This window comes from Rhea americana, unplaced genomic scaffold (genome assembly GCF_003343005.1).
Source record: "Rhea americana isolate MKP2758 unplaced genomic scaffold, rheAme1 scaffold_293, whole genome shotgun sequence".
NCBI classification, from domain to species: domain Eukaryota; kingdom Metazoa; phylum Chordata; class Aves; order Rheiformes; family Rheidae; genus Rhea; species Rhea americana.
Genome location: NW_028186416.1, coordinates 617,375 through 641,948, shown reverse-complemented (window position 1 = coordinate 641,948; position 24,574 = coordinate 617,375). Strand labels below are relative to the sequence as shown.

Sequence of the window (24,574 nt, the reverse complement as noted above, 5' to 3'; positions counted from 1 at the left end):
AAGACTTGTTGTGAGAAGGATTTGTGAAATATGGTGATTTTAGTTTTTGCTTTGGTGTATTCTAGCTTAAACTCTGTCTGAGACAGAAAGGAAGACATTCCTGCCATAGAGTTTAGTTATTAAAAACCATTGTGGGGCTAGTGTTTTTACTTGCAACGCTGTCTTACTATCTTTAGTTTTTCTGAAGTGATTTTCTGTCGGAGTTTACAGGACATCAGTAACTTCCTCAGGAATTTAAAAGGTGAAGTGACGGTCCCTTAGTTTTTGCAAGATACAGCATGAAACAGTGCTGAGTTTGGAGCCAAGTCTGAGTCCTCTGCTTGTTTTGCTGACTTGGTTTGTAAATGTAAGCAAATCAGATTTTTCTTTATTGATTTCACTTCTTTTGGACCTAAGCATGCTTATTTGTGTATCGTTGCTTTCCGTATGGGCTTTGGAAGGTTTGTTCTGTAGGAAGCTACACGAAGGCAAGAAAACATACATTTCAGTTTTATTATACCTTCCCCCCCCCCCCAGGAGAGTGACAGATGTCTTGAAACACTCTAGAGACCTTGTACAGATGTGTTGTAGGCAGTGGTGATCATAAGCACCTTTCCTGCATGGGACTGTACGATGACGTATCGTAGGATGGAGATGGCTGTCTTATCCTTTTTTATTCCTTTGGGTACTGCTTTTGATTTTGCATTTTGAGATGGGGAAAMCCCCATCAAGATGCATAAACTCAAGTTTTAGCCACTTCCAATGAATTAGTTAAGGTATAACTGAACTTTATGCCCTTCTAAAGTCAATTTTCAGATCAGTGATGAGCTCTGTGTGAAGACTTTTCACTGTAGCAGGGTGTCCTCTTCAGGCTGTCTTGGAGCCTGTGATTCCGTCCTGTCTGAAGGAAATGTTATTTCATTGGGAGTCATTACACAGAAGGCTTTTCTTCGCAAACTGTATTTTCATTTAACAGGCTGCTGCTGGCTTGATAGCTTTTCTTCTCCCCTCCTATTTATTTCACTCTGGTATCCTTGAAATAAGACTGATGTACTGTGCAATAAAGAGCTGTCAGGCTAACTTTGGCACAAGAGGATGCTTGTCATCTTTCTCATGAGAAACTCTTCATTCTTAAGGCAGGTGGAGTGTACTACCTTCTGCTGATACCTGAAGAAGTCTCAGAATCACAGTAGTTCCTTCCTTTCTCTCATTCTATTTTGACTCACACTTCCAACCTTTTAAACTTGGAACAAAATATGTGCTGCTCTGCTTATGATTAACTGTACCCATAGCTATGTCCTGAGGTAACTGCTTTGGAAGGAGGTAATTTTGTCCTGACTTARACTTACCTGCGCACAGGTATGTGCTACACATTGTAATTCAAAAGTGACTTATCCACTAACTTCAACTAAATTGTAAAAAGCAGCAGTTAAACTAAAGTTGCATTCACTGGTTTAATTAAACTTGATTTTAAAAAAGATTGTATATAAGTGTACCTATAAATGCAAACACTTCTAAGAAAATGTGTCTCAGTATCTTCCTTTCTTTTTCATCAGCAGCTCAGAGACATGTCACACTTCTCAATGGAATGCCCTTTGTACAATAATTTTTGTGAGTGCGAGATTAAAGATGAATGGAAAAACAGTAAAATTACTTGAGGAGGATTGTATAACCTCTTAAAAACACTATCCAGCAGGTCCCAAAGCTAACTTGAGAAATGGACAGAACAAATTTAGATCATGCTGTTAATGTAAGGGTGTGTACAGATTCCTGTTAAATTGTATATGGAGATGGAGYGGGTGCACGGCGAGAGCTGCAGAACAGCAACAACTGAAGAACTGTATTCTGGCTGTCTGCAGGTGGCAGCATTGCTCTCTCCCATTGCTGCTGTGGCTCCCTGCGGAACCCGTGCCCTAGGCTGAGAGGTGCTTCGCTACATCCCCMGGTTTGCAACGGATGGCCACAGCACAGGGGTAGGGTTGTCCAGATAGCTTCAGTCTTGTTCCACAGATTGGCCTGAATTGCGTTCTTCCAATCGCTTTTCACAGTGCTTCCAACAGGCAGCAAAGACGGGAACAAAGCAGCTAGGTTCTGTTCAGTTTAGTAACAACTGTAGCTTCTAGTCGTGATTAAAGATGCTAGTTTACTGCTGTTTCAAGTGGCATCACTTGAGATGGCATTCTGAATGTGTCTGCTAACCTGTGTTTCCTTCATTAAGAGCTAATTTCTTTGCAGTTTGGGCAGGGGTGGGAGTGCTCTGTAAGTCAGATTCGCRTTACATTTTGGAGACTTCTCTCTTGGATAATAGAAGTAAAAATACCACTAACTGACAAATCATAATTACGTTAGTGTAATGAAGAAAACTGCTGGTTCAGGGATGCTGAACCCATGCTCTCTCTTAGCGTTTGCTCAAAATCTTATTGGAGGAAGGGAATTCATACAGACTAACAGGTTATTACCAGTTAAGTAGAATGCAGATGCCTTCGTTTTAATAGCCGGAAGACAAGGACAAGCTAGTTCTTTTTCAGTAGAATTGTGTAAAATGCATACTATGCCTGGCTATTATATGAAGGGAGCAAATCAGTCTAAAACCGCTGATCCCCCAGAAAAGTATTGCTGCTCCTTCACAGTTCTACAAGGTCAATTCACAATCCTAGGCACTTGTTTCTTTATGAGCTGCAAAATTTTTTATGCAGCAGACTGTATCATTATTGGAGGGGGATAGAAGGGTATCTTCCTGGATCTGTTGTTTTAGGGGTTGTGCAGGCTCAGGTCACTATATTGGTCAGCGTTTCCTCTGGATTCAGCAGGATTTATTTACAGCCTTGAGGACTAGATGTTTCTTTGTCTTTTTTCTACAGCCAGTAGATCAAAAATCTGCAGGACAGTGGAAAAAACCTCTTCCAATATGTACTTAAATTACTTCGTTTTTGTCTCTAGTAGAATTCATGTTAGCTATGTTTGCAACATTTTTTAGTGTAGTCCAGTCATACTGCAATGGGTTTTCTCTGGTGTAAGCCAGCTCTGAAGGTAAATGGCTGCAGATGAATTTCTAATGTAGAGATTCTATTTTGACAGGTACTTCTGGSCCAGGCAGGTAATGGCCGAAACAGACATTTGAAGAAGACTGGCYGGCTCTATCTTATGCTTTTAATGCCTCTGCTGATGTATTWATAAGCTTATTCTGGTCAGATGCTATGGGCTGAGCTTTCAAAACAGTGTGGGCAAGCAATGCATCAAGAGCATCCTGCAGATATCTCTGGTGTGGGGAAAAAATGCCCTGTCCGCATACTGTATAGACACTGTGAAATGTATTTCTGTTCAAGCAATTGCTTTTAATGGTCACATCTTGAAGCACTGTTGCAAAATCTTAATAATTCTACTACATTTTTAGGAGCTCAGAGTGTATTCTCCCCATTTCTTGGGTGAGTAAACTGACCCATTGCTGCTAGATCAAGGTCATGCTCCTTGAAGAAGAGTACTTAAGAGTTGTACTTTCTAGTCTGCTACCTTAATAACTAGGCCCCTCCCCTCACATATTAACTTGTCCTTTAGACAGCTAGTAGATTATTTTTAATTAAATCACCTTTGGTTGCTTTATTTGGAGTTTTGCTTCTGCTGAATTACATATTTAAGGAATGAAATGCTGCTCTGGCTTTTTAAAGCTATTTTTCATTTTAAGGTGCAGTTAAATATCTGGCCAACTTAAAATCTATACCTCCCAGAACTGCTAAAAAATTCATAAGACTTAATAAAACTCTGGCATGGCTGGCTTATTGCAGCTGTATGCCTAAAGGAAACATAGGGCACAGCACTGCATAGAGTAATACGCATGCTTTACTGTTGGACATAAGTCTTTTACTCTTGGTGTAACTCAAGAGTCAGACCCCAAATGAGCATATTTATTAGGTTTTCTTTTACACCTTCTGATGATAACTCAATACTGTCAGTGCTTATCTTTTCTATATAGTTACCTTGTAGATCACAGGAAGGTCCATGTTCTAATCCAGATGTTTCAGTGACTCTTGAATGAGATGTATTTGAAGAACATGGTTCAGCAGTCCTTTACAGTCAGCTGGAAAGGTACCTTTTCACTGAGAAGTAGTGGATAGGTTGCTGCTGTGCTTCTGGGATCTTTTGGAATTACGGTGTGGCTCACTTCAATATTCAAATCTCATTGAACTGCYAGCAAGTGTGTGTTACTAAGTGCGTGCATCTATTCCCTTGGAAGCAAACCTATGCTTGGCATTTCTCCAAGATTTCATATCTTAACTTGACGAGGTTTCTTTCATACTGGAGTTTACAACCTCTGCAAATGGAGATCTCTTCTCTTCTCTTCTCTTCTCTTCTCTTCTCTTCTCTTCTCTTCTCTTCTCTTCTCTTCTCTTCTCTTCTCTTCTCTTCTCTTCTAACTTTTTAAAAAACAGAACAAACCCCCAAAAAACTATAATACCTGGTTGTCTTCTGCTGATTTCTCATCAGGCTGCCAAGGCTAGAGTGGTTAGAAGAATTAAAAATATGTAGCACCATTGTGATGCTTTCTCATGAAAACAACAAGGAGGAGAATCTGCTCGTTAATCAGATGGCTCTGTCAATAATAAATCAAGATGAACTTGCTGGCAGAGTGGTGGAACATAGGCAGTTTATCAAGGAGCGTGAAAAGAAGTGAAAACATATCAAAGACGCAGAAACCTTTCTACACTTAATAATTGAAAAGGACCTGGTGTACTGCTTTATGAGCTGGAATATGATGAGGGTCCAGCAACTGGAGGAGAGACCTCCTGCAGTCTACCTTTTAGCTGATTCACTGGAAATCTTGTCCTAGGCTAGTATTAGGCAGCTCTGCTGCTTTGGCAATGTTTTTAAGTCCTGATTTARGTGGGAGATCCTGGTAGCTGCTCTTTGTCCTTGCTTTATTTTGGCAAAGCTGGTCCAGTCCTTATCCAAAGGAAGGTTAGAAAGCTGATCATCTCCTCCTAGAATGGATCCTGGATAATAGAGAAAGGGGGCTGTGTAACAGATATAACATTCCTGAAGGTCCTGCTGCTCTTGGACTTGATAAACAGGCACTTCTCAAGAAAGCAATAATCTTGCCATACGCTTGCCTGAGAATCTCCCTGCTCCTGTCAAATGCTTTCTCTTATTTGTTCATGTTGGGAAATCATCAGGTAGATTAAGCCAAAAACAATTGTAATGGATGTTTCTTATGAAAATAAGGCTAATTTAAGAGAACTACATTTGTCTAGTCATCCCCTCATAATAACTTCAGTGCCATTGACAATTTTAAGATGTGATAGAGGTAAAGCAATCTCAAAAATACTAAGTTACTTCAAATTTGTGAAAATGCAGAGCTTTGCTGAATAGTGGGACTGTAATTATTTACTCATTTTAGATGAAAGGCTGAGGTAAACTCAGCCCCTAGCAGACATTAGAGAATCCGTATGGGACCTGTTTTGAGATACAAATCTGTAGAAAACTTCACTGGTTCCAGTACTCACAGACATACTTGACTTAACAGAGTAAGGCTCCATAACTGACTAGTTACAGAGAGTATATTTTCATGAGGTTGGGGGGGAAAAATTAATGAAAACAGTTTGTTTAACTTCAGATTTTTCCCTGCAGCCTRAAGGATCTGCTATTGCTACATGATCCAAGTTCCTAAGAACATGGAAAGAAAAGAGACGATTTTTCTTTCCTCTTAGCTTACAAAAGTCAATTATTCAAAACTACAGAGAAGTCTGTTTTGATTCTTTTTTCTTTCTGCAGGTCCTTACTAATTAACAACAAGCCTTATTTTCTGCACGTAGTGGAAAACGAAGGAGATAGATGGTAATTATGTCAGTTAATCCCAATAGGACTGGTTGCCAGCTTCATTTAGAGAAGTGGAGATTTGCTGTTTAATTGGTAAAAGAGCCAACTTCCAGTATTGGAAGTGATTGGTGTCAGGCAAAGGCCCATGGGCAAAACAGGCATCACATTTATCTGTTCAGTTAGTAGGCTGACAAGTCTAAGGTGCCTGCGGAACCACAGCTCAATCCTTCTGTCACGGGCGTCATATTCAGCCTTCTGGTGATCCACCTTTTTTGAGGAAAACTAGTGCTAGATCAGTGCCCAGTGCATTAACTGGGGAATGCTAAATAGCCCAGCAATTTTAACTAAGGAGCCTCCTTCCTCTTACTGTGTTAGGGTAAGAGGGAAAGTTCTTTAGTTCTTTTAGTTCTTTAGTTCTTTTTTGATTTGTGCTGGGAACAATGCCTTGTTACTGATTTTTGCACAAAGGATAAATAAGATGCATGTTTTTCAGGAGTTCCAATAAGCTAAAAGAAGAAGGCCTGCTCCTTGAATGAGCTGACTTAGTAGTAGTGGTACGGRGATAAACTGAATGCTTCCTCTAAGGAGCAAATGCAGCCAGTTTGCATCTTATATAGCTTCTTTGCAAATAAGGCTGTGAAACATCACCACACTATGAGAAACAAGCAGTTTTTTCTTTGACCTAGAGGACAGAGGGTCTTATAAACCATATTCCCTATCTTGTTAGCTGTTTTCCCAAGGTTAATGAAATGCCTTCAGATAGATTAAAAATTATTCTCTGTATGGCACTAGGTCACTGTATGCCACAGCTGAGTTGTGTTTTAGCCTGTGGAGGATAGCTCTACTGTTGTATAAACCTTAGCTCCAGTCAATATAAATAAAGTAGAACCTGGGAATAGTGTGCTGTAGATTCACTGCTGTTTTTTATGTCCTGGAGTTCAGTAAAGCCTTAAGAGAATATTTGTCACTGTGCCACACCATTCTTTGTCTGATATTTCTTCTTCCATAAATTAGTTCTTAAGTAAAAAGTTAATTAGCTACCCAAAAGTACAAAGCTTCCTTCCCAGTGGAGTGCTCTCGGCTTTCTATACAGTTCCTTTCTACATTAATCCCTCATAGTATTACTGCTCCTTTAGACCTTTGCAGTTGAGGGTTCAGCAAAAAGGTGGAACAACATTTGCACATGTGGCGAGAAGGAGATTAAGGGGAAGGATCAAGAAGGGAGTTGGAGAGGCTGATCTTCAGTGGCTGAAATCATGTTTTATTTCTTTGTGCCAGAAGATTTATTCCATTTCTTTTTGTTTTTCCTTCTTTTTCAGCAGCTCACAAAACAGGGTGTTCTGTGAGCAGTAAAAGGTCAGCGTAGARTATTGAGCTTTCTTGCCTCTGTTCTCTTTTCAGCAGCGATAGCTTCAATTATAAAATCTCAACTTACCTAGTTTCCAAGGTCATTGGATCCCAGTATTTTAATTTCTTCACATAAAAGGAGGAAGTATGAGCTGAGGAAACTCAACCTAAACTATCCCAGGCTCTGTAACGGTTCCATTGGTATCCCTACGTAAGAAGTGGCTAAATGCCAGTCCTGCTGTTCTAAAGAAAAAAATTATCCCTTTTATAGAAGGAATTTTAGTATTTTTATACAGTGCTGCTTCATCTAGAGATATGCAGTATTTTCACAGAGATGATGGTGTGACTCATATGACTGAAAAGCCTGGAATTTGGAGAAGGGAGGTGAAGGGAGGTCCTCATATGTGAACCTTTCTGAAACTGCAAATCCACAGTATTTGTCTACTGGCCTCCTCAGTGTCTTCCTCAGAACTGTGTCCTGGGAAACCACTAAACCAGAAATTAGCCTACTCCCAGTTTCTGTTACCAAGGAATGAAGTAACTTACTGTGAAGAACTGAGAGTCAAAGAGCTCAGAGGTTGGCTGATCCTCATGTCCACACTTACTTATTTTCTGGGACCAGTATTGCACAGTCAACAGCACTGTATGCATTGAGAGGAGTTAGATATTCCTTTTCCATTCATCCTCAAGGACTGCTGACTGATAGATTTTATGTTTCGGAGCTTCAGAGGCCGATAAAATACTTAACATCCTTTCTTTCTTCCTCCACCCTGAAACTATTTGTTTGTCTTCCCTTTTCTCTACTCWCTTTGCTGAAATCTCAAAGTGAGGTGCTCTTGAGCCCATGGAGAATTAACTTATTACTAGGTGTTTAAGGAAAGCAGCTAAATGATTTTGAGGCCCTGAATGCCTCCTGAGAATTGAGGCATAAAAAGAACAATATCAATCTCTAGCAAACTAATSCAGGAGAAAAGAATGATTGYTTTCTAAAGATATGTCTGCTTGTTTTTGTGGAAGAGAATGTGTGTTGCATTTTATCTTTTGTAAAAAGCACCTTATGGAAGAAAAGTTAAAAAGAAGAAATGCTTTCAGCATTTAATCTTAAAAGCAAGGCTCGGTACATTTTAAGGAAGATAGAGTTTGATGTAGATTTTCTCTTTCATTCTYACAGGCTGACCCTCCTGATCATTATTCTGCTGTTGTTGTTTTGGGAGAAAGTCAAATGTCTGTAAGACCCTGTCTGTGCAGGAGAGGAATGCAGTAGAATGGAGTATCCTGCAATGGGAATAGCACAAATAGCCCCCCAAAATCATTTTTCATCTGCAAAACAAGTGTTTTAAAAGTAGCATTGACCCAAATTGTCAGACTTTACTGCTGTATATAAAAACGCCTCATTTGGAATTTGGCTAGCTTTTTTGGCTTAGTTTGGCTGACATAATAGCATAAAACATCTAGGAAATGGAGCTGATGTTGGAAAGTGTTACCGTCAAATGGAGCCATTCCAGATGTGGATGTCAGAAATTGGCTCTCTGTGGCAGGAGGGGCTGTTCACATTACTAGCACAGGTGCTTGTAAAAGATCAGTGGCCAAACACAGCCTGTGGCCTACTTTTGTCCTTGATATGCAACAGCCATCCGAAGAGACTAATGTTCCAGCAGGCACTGCTTCACCATTACTGGAATAGCAGCTCACTCAGATACTGGAGTGATGAACTATGTGGGTGATACCTGTCTGTTAAAGATGCAAACCGCTGCATTATTCTGTGTCCCTATAATAATGAGTCAATCTGGGGCCCATGATCACTTAGGGGACCAGCTAGAGGAGGAGCCGTTTACAACAGCAAAGTTGATGTGGGTGGACACTGAAGTAAAGACATAAAGATGAAGGCAGTGCCTGCTGGAATGGTCTTCTAATGTGCTTCTAGAGCCTATTCCTGGCTGCTGTTTTACAGGTGGCAGCTGAATCAGAGATGGAAATGAAATAGTTTCATTATCAAGTCCTTACAGTTCAATTTGCTGTAAATTGTTCCAGCCACTGCCAAGTGAGTGACAGTAAAGAGACCCCCCTGGCTTGGTGCCTAGCTCATGAATATAATTTCAATCAGTGCTCACTGTAGACATCCTGGATGAGCAGGATAGTATGTATACGCGGCTGCAAGGCAGGACTGAAGGCAGAGCAAGAAACCAAGAGTGGGAACAGAGCAAGGTTGAGGGGACTTAGTGGAGCTTTGTATGGTTCCAGACCTGCACAAGTTACAAGTCACTGTTGGAATGAATCATCTAAGATGTGTCAAGAGTCCAGAACTCCTGCTGTTCATGTGGGACCTGACTAGCAGCAATCCTCTGTACTCAGCCCCTGTCCCTGATGGCTTGTTACCTCGCTGCATCACTATTATGTGATGCTTTAGGTTAACTGCTTTGCCCTGTGCTTTGTCCTGGAACAGGATTCTGTGACTGATGCCACAGCTTATCTATCTGCCTCAAAAACTGGGATTCTGCACTTGCTAGAGTTTAGGATTGGGCTGTAAAAATCTGCTCCAGTCTGAAGCCTGCTATAAAACTTGTTATACACCAATGGCTGTATTTAGCAGGCTGCAGGGGAAAATAAGTTCAGACATAGATAAAAGAGAAAATCTTGGCTTCTGAAAGACTGTTTTTTTTGTTTGTTTTTTGTTTTTGTTCTCAGCATAACCTTAAAAAGTCTACATATTTTTTCTTGTAGGCAGTTAGCACACTTTTTAGAAATCCATTTTACTTAATGCACTGTGCACCTTCGTGGTCTGCAGTGGCTTGGAAAATAGCAGCGAGATGTTTCCATCACTGCACAGCACTGGTATGTGAGAGAGTTCAGACCGACCTCTGGCTGCTCAAAAGGTGCAGTTAACAACTTGGGAAATCATCTGTGTGTAGTAAATCTTACCCATATAAGCAAGTCAGTGTATCTCTCTGATTTATATCCTTCTTAACAGGAGCCATAGGGGTTGAATTTTCTTTTCTTAATGCTCTTCTTACTGCCGCAACCACTTTAGGTACCTGAAAGGTGGTATCATTTTGTCTAATTTTCCACRTTCTTTATTCTTCTTTTGGCACCAGCCTTCGTCTAGTGTCACATTTAGAAATGAGTTCCTTGAAGATGCTTTCTTTCCCAGAGATGCATTGATTTTCCCTGTTCGTTGGTAGAGTCCTTGCATGCAACATTTACCAGTTGTTGATAGCAGCAATGCTACCAAGAGGACACCAAATATAATCTAGACTTCATGGCCTTCTGTGAAATTGATCCTCATATACCATTGCTGGTTTTGGCTTGAGATCTTTGTGGTTTAAGGGTAGATTTAAGACCATGTGTGTTTCCTGTGTATCTCCCGCTGTTTTGGGGATAGTGTGTTTCWCTTGTTTTGTGTTTTGTTCTGCATGTGTGAAAGATATTTTACAAGAGCTAGCTTGGTTCCACTGTATTTACAACCTCCTCTGTGCTGCAGCCAAACACTTCACAGTCCTAAAGAGATTATTTTGTGATTTAACATGGATTCTCTATAAAGAACAGAACACTTTCCCATCCCCCAATGATGCTTCTCTGCTAACACTACTGCTTTTCAATGCCATAAGCTTGAAAAAAAGTGGCAACACAACAGGAATGCTACTTAGACAACTTATCTTTTGAGCACTTCATGCTGGACTACTGCATCTGGGCTGGAGAAGTGTTTATCTGGATCTGGCTAGAGAGGAACAGGCTTTTGCTTACAATCATTTGCCAGTACCCACTAGAGAGTTGGCTTTTTCATCTTTTGTGTTTGCAGATGTCATGGGCTGTTGTTCTACAATGGCTGAGAGAAAAGCATATTCCACTGTTCCAGTTCAAACATTGTTCCAGTAAGAAACACAAGTTAAAAATAGATATATCAGATCCTAACTTTCCTGTATCTGCAATATCCATATTTTTTCCCCTCCTGTGATGATTTTCAAGTTATTGCCYGTCTCTTGCAAGCAATGCTGGAGCCTGCATTGGATCATATGATATCAAATTAATTGGGCACCTTCTGTCCCAGCAGAGTAAACTGAGGTCATAACCTTAAAGGGATTAAGAATCCAATTATCTGGAGAAAAAAATCACTAGATTAAAGTGTCCCTTCTAACCTGTCATTGCTTAGTATTCCAAACCTATACCGTCTTCCTGTGCTGAAAGTTTCAAAAGTTCCCCAATAAAAACATATTAGAATTCCCCTTAAATAGCTTCCATAAAGATTATTGTTATATAGTGATACTTCCATCTGGGAGCCTGTCTTCAGTACTGTCTGGGTCCATATGAACAGGATGACTTTAAAAGCTACTCTTATTTACAGACAAATTAGTGCAAGGGCAGGGCAGATGGCTTGTGTGATTAAGCTGTGCACTTCAAAACCTAGAAGGAGACTTTCCTCTTCCCTCCTCCCATTTCATGTTTGATTCATTTATGAAACTCTTCATTACACAACAGGATTGAGAACTATCTAGAAGAACAAAACTGAAGACAGGGTTGCAGATGCAGGTAAAAGGCAGCTGCTTCATTACTTTGATTTTAGCAAGTACCAGAATAAACTCTTGCCTTTCAGAGTTTAAAATGATGGCTGGGTCAAGAAGAGGTTTGCCTCCATAGTTGAGCAAGGCATTCAGCACTCATCGTTACTAATTCATAATTGCCTGAGTGAACATCTCTTGCTGCTACAGATGAGAAATACAGAGAGCCATGAATCCCTTCTGGCTGCATGTTCCAGAAGAACAGATGCCCTCAGCAAGCAGTGTTTATTCTCTACAGCAATGTATTTGTTTCTGTTTACAAAAAAAGTATGTGGGTATCAGGGTTTCTGTTTTCYTAGGAGAGCTGCAGATAAATGGGTAGATTTACACACTATATAATCCAGTAGAGGATGCAGGTGAGAAAATGAGAGTCTAAGAGGTATCAGTAAAGAATCTCAGTTTTATACAGAGGCCCARCCATGCTTGTGAAGGTTGTGTGGGCTGAAAGCACATCTATTTTTYAAGAGGGTTCGCATTTGCCAGAGTGCTATTTAAAGACCTACCTTACCTGTAGATTTCTGCAGAAAATTCTGCATCAGCCAGACATCCATTCTTGATCCAGGAGATGATGAAAGTAAGAGATCAGGAAAGCCCAAGAATGCATGAATCTAGGTACAGAATTCCGGCGTGCCTTGGGAATGTTTCCTTCCGACAGCAGGACAAGCAGAGTGGGAACCACTGCCTGTCCACTGCTTGTTTGCTGCAGGATGCTGGTGTATGGTGGGAAGTTTCCTACCAAAGGGGCAAGGAATATACATAGTTTGTTCTTGTCTGGGTTTTGAGCGCAGAGGTTGCTACACCTGTTGTTCTTTATTAGTTTAATGTATGTTGATGTCTCCAAATAAATGCTGGGAACCAAGTGGGACAGATGAGCTATGACTAAGTTCTTGGATGATTGATAATGAGCAGGGACTGGAAAATCAATTGTGTTAATTCCCGGCTTGTCACTGGGACGAAGAATAAATGATAAAATCTGTCTATCTTAATGGTATTTACACATTATACAGAGTGTGATAAAATTATCTTCAGGCACCACTTGGCATAACAATTATGGGATTATTGTAGATTCAGAGGCAGGAACAGAAATCCACAATCGCAAAAACTCCCTTCACAAACGGCAAACGAGATGACACTGACCAGCACTGCATTGACCCTGCAAAAAAATGGGATGGCATCCACCACTGTCCAAGAGCTTCTGTCAAATCCTGGTCTCATTGGATGTTGCACTTTGCACATCAGTGTTATACACAGCTATGGAGGCAGCCAGATACTCAGGGATGAAAACCTGTTTTATTCTTCTGTGACATCTTTTTATTGACTTTTGTCACTCAATTTTAGCAACTCCTGGAAAGCCTTATGCTGGCAGCGTAGGCAACCACAGTGCTCTGTTGCTAAAAACATAATTAAAAGTAACACAGATTCTCCCAAGCTGCACAGTCAGTGTGGTTCAACCAAATACGCTGGCACCATGCTGCAACATGTGGAGTAGGGCCTGGTCAGTATGTGACCAAAGAGTTAGCTATTGACAGCTGTAGTAGGAAATGGAGGTAAGAGAGCTGTTAAGCCAGGACCTGTCTGCGATGATTATAAAGTCAATCCTTTTTGAAGCTGCAGGGCCATGGATCACCCTGTGTTTTCCACTAGCTTTATACCTAGATCCCCAACTTATTGCACTGCTCGTGCAAGTACATTCCTGTACTTTCCTGTATCTTGTAGCATATGCCACACAGCCACTATCAGATGTTGACACACTGTAGTTACTGGTGTCTTGAGAGAAATTCTATCAGATGACTTCAGGCAGAAAGTGCTGTTCACTTCCATGTCTCTTGTGTCCAGCACAAAATACCTTGCTTGCAGTATCGAGGTTGGCTGGAGATAAGATTTCAGTTCCGTCTCTAGATGGAGCTCCCAACATAAGAAATACTTCACTAAGAAGAGTCAAATGCTTTATTATTTGGGCTAAGCTGGCTGTTTCAGAGGCTGGTGTGGGAAGGGTGACAAAGCAATCAGTGTGGGAAAGATGTAATGTGAAGAGAATGGAGTGCACTATAGCAATTGGAGCATATGTTAAAGGAAGGGGGGTCCCAGAGAATGGGGAGTGCAGGAGATGTAATGAGGAGGCATGAGTCTGAGAGCTGCTTCTTTGGGCTGAAGATTTAAATTGCAATTCAACAAGGCACATTGTTCCATGAGAATTTGTTCTATTCCATATATATGGATAGTTTGGGCACCTGTCGTAAAAGCATGTTGTGGAAGTATGACTGGTAAAGGGAATTACTGTAGACCAAGGGCACCTTAGCAAGCGTAAGTGTATGTGAGCACATCGTCTCTACAGATACATGAATAGAATAGAAGGGCAAAGGATCATCCATTTGCATCAGTTTGTTGCAGMCTTTCTCATACCCCAGGCAAGTTGTCTCACTGACGTCACGGGGAGGAACATACTCTCTGTATAAGGGAAGTGTCAATTCTTTTGTGTTCACTTTCCATAGCATTCATGCAACCTCTTAGTAGGCAGGAGGGAAAAAAATTTAAATTCAGTTTCTGTCAGCATTAACATCAGCATCAATCAAAGAATGCATTGTTTGTCAAATCAGGAAGCGGATATAATTCCAAAAGACAATTGTAACTAAGCAACCTAACCTCAGTAGTAGGAAGCGGTGGAGAAAAATGAAAGTAATGAAACATTTTGATAACTAATTTCAAATAACTAATGTGTCAGAAAAATAAAATCTCCCTCGCTCCAGAGATATTTTGCAAAAGAAGGAAGAAAAACTTGTTGAGAAATGTATTTGCTGTGATATACCTGGCTAGCAGGCACTTTGGGGCAGGGATCATCAGGGGGTTTTGTTGGTGTTGATGTTGTATTGCACCTGGCACATGCAGTATCCTCTGCCAGTTGTGGACTGTGAACATGACTACATTCAAATAAATAAAAATAGACTACAACTAGACTAAAGGTGCTTATAAATAGGTAGTAGAGGCTTAATAGGTGACTAGTATCTGAGTAGTATGTGTTATGGGTTGGTGTAAGGCACGTCCATTATGATAAATGTTTATCAAAAATATGTCAGTCATTTATTAATGAATAGATTCTTAATGTTTGGTAGCCACATTATTAGTGCAGCTACAACACACACAGTGATGAAATGTTGATGAGAGCAGCACCAAGAAAACTCAGCCAAAGCTCAGCACTAATGGGCTCCACATGCAGCTTCTCTCTGGAGGTGTGGGAATGGAATGGTCTTCACCCTTAAATGATATTGGCCTTTCTAGGTACAATTCAAGAGGAAAGACTCCTGGGCCCAAATCATCTCTCATGTGGTTGAATTGGCTTAAGCAGCATCATACTAAGGGCAAATTTGTCCTATTTTGCTGCTGCGCGACACCTCCAGTGCTTTAAAGCCAGCATGGGAGACATCACATCTCTTGTTGCTTTCACATCGCTTTGAAGGTGGAGTCCATCTGAAGCCATATTCCTCTGCAGCCTGCCAGTGACAGCAGCAAGCATGTATGCATATGGCTCTAGTATCATTCTTTAGTTTCTTACTAGCACAATATAATGACTAGCTCTGTTACCATATCACTGACACAGAGCATTGCTAATTATGATGATTAATAGGTTTAATTTACTTAGAGTAATGTGCAATAATGCTGTTGTCAAAGCTGAAAATCAGGAGTTCCAGCTTTGGATCCTGTCAGCACAGTTGTTGTAAACCCTTTTGTGTTAGAGAAAAGTCATTGAGAGATGTTATTTCCTACATATTTTAGAATACAAACTACCTTGGGAATTTTCCTATCCACTGATAAGGCAGCTTTGCTGCCAAAAACGCTGCTAGGAGAAATTCTGCCTCACTTTTTCTTTTCTGCACTTAAAATTTTCCTTAGCAATGCTTTTGTAAACATTTCCATTTGAAACAATAAGAAATATTTATCACTCGTTGTACAGAGGTAAAGGCGTCTACATTTTTCTGTAGTGGTAGAAGAGAGACAGCACTTGATAGTAAAGAATATGAATGGTATTATTCCAGCTGAGGCTACTGGCTGCATATGCTGTATAGTTCTGTGTTTTCCTAGGTCCCAGGCTATCTGGTGCTGCCTATTGCAGGTCTGCCTATCTCCTAGACTAGAAGGAGCAGAAAAGGAAGAGATTGTTTACCCTGGTGTAGTTTCATGTTACTCCTGTCGTGTGTTGTCTGAAAAACCTATTACAATTATTTGTAATGTCAAAGCCTCCAAGCCAGACTGGGCCTCAGCTGAGCTGATGCAGAGGTGGTACAGTCCCTGCGCATCCTGTATCTCCCTAGGACAGCCCGTCTGCTTTTATCATTTCTCTCTACTACGCAGCTCTCTCTGGCTGTGACTTTCCTTCATCAGTTATATTTCTGAGATCATAGAGGTCATTTCTGTGCTTTATAAACAAGATAGAAGAGGTCAGATATAATGCACTATTTTCTGTGATTTGGGAGTCTTTACAGCTTTAATTGTTGATTTAATTATCTCTTCCTGTGGGCAAGAAACATTCCTTAGAGGTAATGCGATAAAAAATCCGCATATCCTCTCCCAGCTGTCATTCTGAGTTCTAGCAACCCTGTGCTCACAGAGGCTATAAATAAACTCTGTTAAACCAGAGCGGCTATTCTGATTCTAGTGAATCACCCAACTGACACAACTTTAATCTGTGTATCTCTGCCTCTTCCTGTTACTTACACAGTATCACATTTTGTAGTGATCTGTGTTCATGTCAGTACTTTGCAGCACAGTGTGTGTCTGGTAGAGAAATAGCTCACATGTTCACAGCATATTAAGCCATAGTGCTGCAGTAGCATTAACTGATTAATTGCTCTGTCATAGAGGGGATACTGAGGCAAGGAAAGGTCACTCAGTATCCACAGCATCACCCGCTGGTTATTGGGAGAGTCAGGAATAGCAGAATGCAGTTATGACCCCTTATCCATTGAATGCTGCTTTCTAATCTAAAAGTCTGATTTGTACTGTATATGGTATAGGTATTCAACTTTTCCTTCAAAATCTTATGTTAAGCTACTGGCCAGAGCAGTTGCCCTTTAGTATAGATGCAAGTGAAAGTCATAGTTGCTGGCTCATTAATTTTTTAGGTAGGTGATATTTTTCAGGTACCCTCAAGGAAGGAGATAAAATCTGTGATTTTTCCAGCCAAACTCAACTCTCATTGAAGCCCATAGTTAGACTTTTCTGGCTTCAATGCATAGTTATGTTCAGTGGGTAGTATGAAACTATTATGCTGCCCACCACTGGTGTGGCAAGGAGTTGAATGCATTAAAATGAGGTAGATTGCTCTCTACATCCTACTCATAGCAGTGCATCAGTATCAGAGGCTTATTGAGGTGGAGGCTGTTTATCGCTGATGAAGGAAAAGGTGTCTGATGCATTCTGCAAGGCACTTGGAGAGACAGTTCTTTTGGAGAAAAACCTTTGCAAAAAGAAAGGATATTGCTCCAGTTACAAATTTCTTGAGAGCTGTGATGCAGGCATCCTGCCTTGTCCGAGCTGAGCCATTCAGAGCAGTGTATTGTGCTGCTGAGGTACCCTGGAAAGAGCATGTGGTCTCTGCAGAGCCTTTGCTCTGTGCCCTCCTCTCTAGAGATGTGGGAGCATGGCTGTGTCAAGCTGTGCTGCTGCCCTGCAGCTTTGTTTGTATTGCCGGCCTTACATATGAAGTGAACTGGCAGCTCATCGGTGAGCTTGTTTAAATCTTCAACTGCTTCTTTGGCTGCTTGTTCCTATAAAAAGGCAACATGAAACCCATAGGCCATTGCAATAGGGGACTCATCTCTCTGTTGCAGTCTGTTTCTTACCATATGCATTCCTTCTTTATCTTCTATCCTTTCTTTTGAGTGACATCTTACTGCTTCTGTATGTAGTGGACAAGACAGGGTGCAAGAGCCTCAGTGAACCTACTGGTTTAGTCTGTATCTTCCCATTGTAGCTCCAAGGCAATTCCATCCTTGTGTTGACACTTCCTGATAGACTTTTCATACCTCCCCTYCCCCCTGCCTGATGCCTTATATTGCTTTCTTTCTGCCTCCTCCATCCTTCCATTCTCCTCTCTTTTTTTTGTTTTGAACAGGCCAACTGCAGAAGCAATTGCCATTTGAAAGGTGGCATGGATGTTGTCCATTTGCTGCTTTCTTTAAGTCAATTGCAAGATTTTGATCAGCTTCACTGAATGTGATATCAAAAGTTAGCAGCTAGACAGAGAAATCTCGTGGGGCTGAGTGAGCTGGCAGAGCATTGGATTAGACATTAGGAGAGCAGTCTTCTGTGCAGTTCAGGAGCTGACCAAAGAGAAAGAGGACAACTCCCAGAACTGCTCTGTTTCCATTTCTTATTTGCAAAATGGGACAAGCCTTCTTTCCTCCCCCTTTTATTTGTCTTATGTGTTTAGATAAAGTCTCCTAGGTGTTCATATAGGACAAACTTACAGCGCAGAGGGCCCCTAATTTCRTCTGAGGTCTTTAGGAATGCTGTAATATCCAAAAGGATATTCTGTSGCAGAAAAGTGGATGTTGAAGTATATGTGATTCCTTACTGGCCAGCTCTTACTCAAGTATCCATTGAATCCATCTCCCATCTCATATGAAGTAGAATTCCAACTATCTATTCCCTCGTGCTCCAGTGAAACAGTTAATAGCGTTTTGTTTGTAGTACTGCAAGGAGATTTTTAATTACCTGTGTGGTTTTATTACATAATGGTGATGTTTGCTCTCTTATACTATTGGCTCCTTTGCAGGAAGCAAACAGGCATCCATCAAGTTGAGTAATCACAAGGAGTTCTTTTATGTTTCATAGTTTTCCAGATCAATACTGACATTAGCTCTGTAGCTTGGGCTCAGAGCCTGGTGCTCACCTACCCAGGGCTTATCCTATCACCTAAGCAATTGGATAGTTTGGAGTTGATGGGAGCTCCATAGTCCTGAAAGAACTTGAAATGGGACAGACAAATGCTATAGCATCATGCCCAGGGACACAATGCACGTATTGTGCCCTGATMTCTTCCTGTGGTGTTTTACAGTTAATGACATTTAGACTTTTGTACTGTGGGTTTTTGTTACAAAGAGCTGGGAAGTACCTTTGGCTGGTTGTATTTAGGCAGACTGGGTGCATACTCTATGGAGTCCTCTGGGTTACACATCTATTCAATGTGTATCACTAGTTATAAGAGCTTGGGTCTAATGACCTAGCTCCTGCCTTTCAGGCCTATATTTATAAGAATAAATTTGACAGTGAGAGCCCAGGTTTGTTCTCCTTTGCATTTTCACCCTTAGGTGATCAATTATACTTGTCCAAATAGGACACGAAATGCTATCTAGYTGAAGGGAATCGTTTTACACTAACTTTGCACTGTAGCAAGTGATAAGATAAAGTACAAAGTGGGAACAGTCAAAACCAAAGCATGAAAACAATGTTACTCTCTCCATCTTTCAAATTTTTCCATGTATTKCTGGGAAATGGTTCCAGCCAAATATCTTCAGCAGTGAAGTACTTCACTGATGCATGAAACACACCCCTTTTAGTGGAAACAGTAAGGCATCATCATAGTAAAGATGGCATCTTGTAGGTAAGCCCTCCTTTCACTACTTGTTTATATAAGTGCTACGGGCTGGGTTGCTGTTAGCCCATGGAGACCAGGGAGAGCAGAAGACCATGTCAAATAGAAGAGCGTAAAAGTAAAGCAGGAGGTTCTGATTCCTCTTCTGATGAGGGCAGTGTCCCCTTTTCCTCCCTCAAAAGAGGGCCTATTGGAAGTGGAGCAGGGGATGATGTGCTGACATGCTCTTGATCTGAAAACTGCTGTGTCTTGGAAAGTCAGAGCAAAGGTTGATAATTGAATCCAGCAGGCACAGGAACCCAGCTTACAGGCTGATTGTTATTCAGCTGTAGTACAAAGTGCTTAAGAAAAAACTTATTAATTTCCTCTTCCACAATGAGCAGGAGTGCGACAGTAATCACAGTATCGAGTCATAATAATAAAAAAACTCCATTGAAAATAGCTGTTAAGACTCCAGAGGGTTCAGCAGGGGAAGATTGTATTAAGATAAAGTAGATTATAACACCGGTGGACGTTAAAGGTTGTCATTGTATGGTAAATCACATCAGGAAGTCACAAAAGCTGTTCTTTACACAGTCAGGGATAGAATACTCCGATACAGCATCTGATTTATCCTCTGCCCCCATTATACTGTCCCTGGCAAACAGGTAGGTGGAAGGAGGAAAGGAGGAAGGGAGAAACTCGCCAGCCAGATTGGATTTCAGAGCTGTGGTTTAGCAATGCAGAGTCCCAAAGTGCTTGGTAACTCCCAGTGCTACTGGTTTAGAGGGGAGGAAATAATGCTCAGGTATTTATCTCTCTTACTGGCAATCTTGTTTCAGTAGAAAGGAACAGGAAATAACAGTGGTACGAGGCTCAGGTAATGCAATTATRATGATAAAAATCTAATATCAGGCACATTCTGAGTGACAGAACAAGGCTGGGCTGTGCCTGGAGGACGGCAGAGCAGTGCCTAACTTTCCATCTGCCTCCCATTCCTCGTAGTGGAGTGTGCTCTGTGCTGTGGGAAGCACCAGCGAGGGGGTGACAGGGCTGTGAAGGAAATAAATGTGCTTGCACAGAGTGCTGCCCCCAGGAATGCCTTGCTATTAATAACGGTAATAACATATGCCAGGATGTGGAGGAAGCGTCTTCTGTAAAGTGCTGATCTCTGCCAGTATCTGAGGCAGAAACAAATTGAAAAAATGATTTTATTATTTTATAATGCACAGTAATATTCCTTTTGTATTTTTTATTATTTCCTCTGCTTTAATTTTGCTGGTGGGGTGTTGTTTTGGGGGGTTTGTTTGTTTGTTTAGTAGACCATACTGCAGATTGGCAGGTAAATTGTGGGGCTATATGAAGGAGAATACTCAGCCCTGGACAGCCATGGCTACAGTAGCCAGAACAGAAAGGTTTCCAGAAGCTAGCTGACCTGGAATCTTATCCACTGAGACATGTCATGGTCAGCATGTCCTCCCTCTGCCCCAGATCCACTGTGAACAAACAATTTGGGATGCAGTCCAATCCCTCTGGAGTAATTGGGATGCAGATGGCAAGGAAGGCTGAAGGTGATTTCCTCCTCTCCTTCTGCCATACTAAGCAGTAAAGGTGCAGATGGAAGAACATGCCCTGTATGAAGTGAGAAGGGGCAGGGGAGGAGAGATACATAGAATTCAAAAAGGTCTTGGACCAAGGTCCCTCCTTTCAAGCTCAAGGAGGAGGCCATCCATGGGATTAAAACAAGTGTGGATGTAATGCACAGAATCTAAATCTATGCTGCACCCAGACAATGATAAAGAAATTGCCCTGAATGGAGATCAGARGTTGTTCTGAACGGGGTTAATAGCTTCAGCAGCTTTTCTTTTATAAAAGAAAATTTGTATCATTCTCATAAACTCTATTCAGTAAAGTCTCCTTATACTGAATCATTTATTTTTCCACAGAGAAAGATGGCTGTGCATGTAGACTCATTACAGAGATGCTTGTTTGCATTGATTGGATGAGATTGGATGTTTCATGCTGTTCCCTGGTGCTGGGAGTTTCTCTAAAGGTGAGTAATCCCCAGGCCCAAGGGCATTCCCTTCAGGCAGACCTGGCAGGACTCAGACCGGCTTTCAAGACCTCTGTCCCAGCACATACTGGATCAGGACTTGGGGAAGCTGGTCAGAGCTGCAAGAATGCTTATACAACCCTGCTAGTACCTTACCTGGATCTCAGTGCCTGGGTTTAGAGAGATCACAGTCCAATCAGGTTCAGTGTCAAAGTCACTTGTACTCGAGGTTCTGTGCATGGGGAGCTGCCTAACGGCCCAGAGATGTAAAGCTGAGTTCCCAGACAGCGAGGAGGCAGGGAGAGCAACTGCCATGTTAGCACAGCTAGCAGGTGGCTTGCTGATAATCCTAAACATACTGATCACCATGTCTACAGTGCCCTTTACTGTGGCACTTTAGCTCTACCGCAGGTAAGTAATGCCCCTAATAGCATATTCATGTGTGTGAAATAGCAAAGAAAATGCCTAGCAGTTTGATGGGATTTCAGCTCTCTCTCTCTGTACAGCAATTGAAAGGGCTCTGCTTTTTGCTGCCATGCTGTGCACAACACAGAGCTGAAAGGGCTCCTTTGCTTGTGGTGTCCATGTGGTCCCATGGAAGTAGCATCAGGAGACAAGCAAGAGAGTTTTTCCTTTCTCCTGGGGTGAGACACAAGGCTCTGTGTATTTTTTTCTTTTTAATGAGATGCACAATGAAAGGAGGAAAAGCAAATTTAATTATAAAGCTGCGTCTTCTTCCCCTGTCTTTCTGGACTGGGAAGTGTAATCATCTCCCCTTTGATGCAAGAATGAATTCAACACCATGCATTGTTAAATTATTATTTATTTAAAATGAAAGGAAATTATTTTCAGTGCAGTGCCATTTTCTAGCCCAGTGAGGACAACAGCAAGGGGAGAGAATCAGCAACAGGAGTACTTTAGGGGCAACAACATATATATGCRTACAGCTGATAAAGGAGTCAGGGCAACTGCACTCAAGGGATGCATGGTGCCCGGATATATATTCCCTCTTACTAGCACACAGCTGGCACACAGTGGTTGTGAAAGCTGAGTGTATCTTGTTCAGCCCTCTAGAATCCCCATTGCATGCTGAGCTGTACCATTATCACACCTAGCTCCTTTAAAATAGTTCAATATATTGAATTGTAAGGCTGCAATGTTCAGATTGGAAGCAAAGATTCAGAGGACACACAAGCAAAGACCAGCAAAGAAATACACCCAAATCCAGGCTTTTGATGAATGATAGAGCCAGGAATATAATTCAGTAGCCATTGCCCGTGACTATAGTAGGCTTCACATGCCTCATATCTGTAAAACAAGCTGAGGGCACTGCATATGATCTCTGGGACAGGCGCGATAGCTTCAGTACATTTTTGCACCTTGCGTATCACGGAGGAGTCTTCACTCACTGGCCGAGGCCCCTGCTGCTACCACAATAYGAGTAACAATAATTCACCAAACCAGAACCATTCTTGCTTGTCAGAACATCACATTTCAGGGCAAGCATGGATTTGAGGGAAGGGTAAGTGTCAGTGCTGAGTTTCTTTTGACCAATCACTTTGTTTTTCTGAATATGAGCCAGAAACCCCCCTGCCCTTGCTGTGTACTATTGTAATGGAGGACAACCCCATCCAGGCTTGAGTGCCTCTCTCTCATTGTGTTTCTCGGAGCTGCGAGCAGCCTGGGACTTTGCGTAAAGCCTTAATGAGGCCCAAGCAAAGGTTGACTTAAAAAATAAAAAAATCCTTTATGATCTGTGCTGCAGATGGAGCAACAAATGGATAATAAAAGGACTTGAGACTGGAGGCAATTCCTCCCCTTAGATTAAGGGGAATTAAGCCCTTTGGGGAATGTGTAATGTATGAGGCTTCATTATTCTTCTGGGGGAAGCAGCGTATGATCTCTCGGTCAGAGAGATAAAAGGATTATAAACTCAAATGGCCCCGCATAGTCCTCATTACTCAGATGGCACCAGAGAATCCGCTGAAGGCAAGCTAGGTACAACTTAGCCCTGCCTTGTGCTGCAGAAGAGTTCCTGTGATGCTGCAAATTATATTGTCGCCATATTCTCATGACACCTCAGGGCAGGTGGATGCATACTGTCAGCATGGATATCTGTACCGGGAGAGGCTCTCCTGAAGGCAAGTAAAGGTCACACAAAGGACACAAAGGAAATAAAACTGTGTCAGAATGCATCTAACCCCCTCATTCACAGTTGCAGGTACTTGTTCTCCAGTCTGAGTGTTCCTACCCTCAGCATCTGCACTTTCCTGCTGCTCCAGCTCATGCACCCCTCTGCTTTCTTTCCACAGAGATGCATCCCCATCTCCATTGCACCAACTCCTGTCTGTGTCCTATCCACTGTGTGATGCCCAACTGCATGTTTTCCCCTTACTTCTGACTTCTAAATCCTTTTGTTGACTGTATTTTTTTTTCTTTGCCAGATTTTCAGCTGATCTATGCTCTTCTGAGAGCTCCCAACACATCCTCCACCTTTCCTCAGCTTTGGGAGCACATGCTTAACCTGTAATCAGCATGACTCAAAACAACATCTGTCTCTAGAGCAAAAAGAAATAATGTGCCCTGTTCCACTGCTCCCTATTCAGAGGTAAATTACTTTTATTTTCTCAAAGAACAGGTGCTCATTTCTTTTCTTTACCTCTCTTCCTCATGTTTAAAGCAGGTTTGGGAGAAATCACATTCTGTAGTTTTCTTATGGAGTTTGGGGACGGAGAGAAGTTCTTTTACTGGGGAACCTGACACATCTTTTTGTTAAATTGTAGATCAAAGAAAGACAATATGCACTCCTGTGCTGATCAGAGCACTGCACAGGGGAGTGTTTGTCTGTATACATCTTTCTACATTCCTGCCATGCTTGTAGATTCTTGTGTGTGTCCCTCTAGCTTGTGTGGGGCAAGCTATTGCACATGTGTTTTTCTGGACTTTGAGGTATGTATGGGCCTTGTGTACGTATCTTGTGTGTTCTTCTGGCTAAGTATATGGTTATGTCCTTGTTGCTCTGGGGATATGTGCACTTATTGCTGCAATTATTGGGGGAGCAGCTTTGCTCCAGCTGAGGAGTCAGAGTTAAGTTAAAATATGAACTCCAGTGCTGTATAGTGAAATGCTGCAACTCGCTTTATGGTTCTTCAAGTATAGGGCATCATCTTTCTTCTCTGTAGTGGAAAGCCTATAATAAATGCAGCTTGGGCTGATTTCTTCTGTCATTAGCAGCTTCTTAACAGTAAATGCCCTTGCTAT

General features: G+C 41.6%; 1 protein-coding gene across 1 annotated transcript in view; it reads left to right on the top strand.

Annotated features, from left to right (window-relative positions):
* The first annotated feature begins 21,210 nt into the window (after positions 1-21,210).
* DISP3 (dispatched RND transporter family member 3) overlaps positions 21,211-24,574 on the top strand; it is a 104,494-nt gene continuing 101,130 nt past the window's right edge. The window contains exons 1-2 of the mRNA XM_085309208.1: positions 21,211-21,313; positions 23,758-23,921. The gene's annotated coding sequence lies outside the window, so the exon portion shown is untranslated. The remainder of the gene's footprint in view (positions 21,314-23,757; positions 23,922-24,574) is intronic.